Source organism: Haemorhous mexicanus, chromosome 2 (genome assembly GCF_027477595.1).
Source record: "Haemorhous mexicanus isolate bHaeMex1 chromosome 2, bHaeMex1.pri, whole genome shotgun sequence".
In the NCBI taxonomy this organism is placed as follows: Eukaryota; Metazoa; Chordata; class Aves; order Passeriformes; family Fringillidae; genus Haemorhous; species Haemorhous mexicanus.
Genome location: NC_082342.1, coordinates 81,173,465 through 81,174,980, shown reverse-complemented (window position 1 = coordinate 81,174,980; position 1,516 = coordinate 81,173,465). Strand labels below are relative to the sequence as shown.

Sequence of the window (1,516 nt, the reverse complement as noted above, 5' to 3'; positions counted from 1 at the left end):
GGACACAAGAAGGTGCAGGTGCCCTTCTTGTTCATGTCTTTTTGTGACACCATCATCTCTGCACACATTTTGTCAGACTTTAAAATAAAATCCCTGAAAACTGAAGGTAAAATGCTGCCAATTTAATGCTCCTGAGTCCCACATAACGTTCTAGTTCCTGTTACCTCCCCCAATAATCAGGGAGCCACTGCCAAAACACCTTCATTCTGACGTGTGTGTTGTGCGTAGATGTTTGTATATGCATAGTTTTGTGTTACTGCTGATTTGTCTTTGGCTTACGGCAAAATTTTATTTGCGGGGACCCGTCATTGTCTCGTTTGCGGCATCCAGCGCCGCAAGGCTAATAACAAACAGTTTATTTAGATCTTAGAATGTAAACTGCCGGATAGCGAGGGTGGAGGAAGGAATTAGTGATATCTCACCGCACAACCAAACACGCGGCAGCCGAAATAGCTCAGTTGGGAGAGCGTTAGACTGAAGATCTAAAGGTCCCTGGTTCGATCCCGGGTTTCGGCAGGAGTCTTTTCCTCCTTTTCCTCGCCCTCCCGGGAGGCGGTGTGCGGGTGTTGCTGCCGGGCCGGCCCGCGGGCTCCGAGCGCCCCGGGGCTTGGCAGCGCCTGGGAATTGCCCTGACGGGTTGGTTCCGACAGCGTCGCTCCTGGCGCAGCGTGCTCTGCCTTCCCGTTTCCTTTCTCAGCTCCTCTAAGTTTAAGCTTTTTATTTGGGGTGGAAGAAATTAAAAGAAAGCAGCGAGCTTCATTCCTGCTCCCTCCTATGCCCTTCGCGATCTCACGACGGCAGGGACAGGAGGAGAAAGTGAAACTGAGCGGGGTGAGCGGGAGGGAAGGGACAAGAGGGGGTAAGAGTGGCTCGAGGGGACTGGGACAGGACAGAATGATTAGAGGTTGCTTCTTGCCAAAATCTGAACCGCAGTTCAAAACTTCCTGGACCTCACTGTTCCTCTACTGTCAATGAAACTATTTTACTTCACAAAAAGTGTGAAAAGTGCATATTATATGGCTCTACGCAAATATTGACTATATGTATTATTTTGTATTGATTTGTCGGGCTGTATTAACATTTTAATAGTATGGCAAATGTAGTTTTCTAATGTAACTTTTGTAGTTAAAATAGAAACTATGTATGTGGGATATTTTTTTAAAGAAAGGAATGAGGTAGTCGCACCAGATAGCAGCCACAGGACACCTAAATCTTTCAGAGAAAAAGAATTTATTGCTCCATTATCAGACGAAACTAACTTCTTCCTACCTCGCTCAGCCATTGAAAGGAAGAAGCTGACAATGACAGAACCCTTTGTTTGATTGGAATTTATGCATTATGTATGAGATGTATGCAACAGGCTATTGCTTTTAAGGGTTAATCCTCTGTTAAGGTGTCCTTTTTCAGGCTTATTTTGCCCAGAAAGAGGTACCCCGAGTGTCCGTAACTCTTTGTTTTTATTGTCTCATATTGTCCTAAATCCTAACTGTCCACATTTTTATTACTCTAATTATAT

At 45.1% G+C, this 1,516-nt stretch overlaps 1 non-coding gene across 1 annotated transcript; it reads left to right on the top strand.

Annotated features, from left to right (window-relative positions):
- Positions 1 to 443: 443 nt before the first annotated feature.
- Positions 444 to 516, top strand: TRNAF-GAA (transfer RNA phenylalanine (anticodon GAA)). The gene has a single exon. It is a non-coding gene; the product is annotated as a tRNA-Phe (tRNA).
- Positions 517 to 1,516: the final 1,000 nt, after the last annotated feature.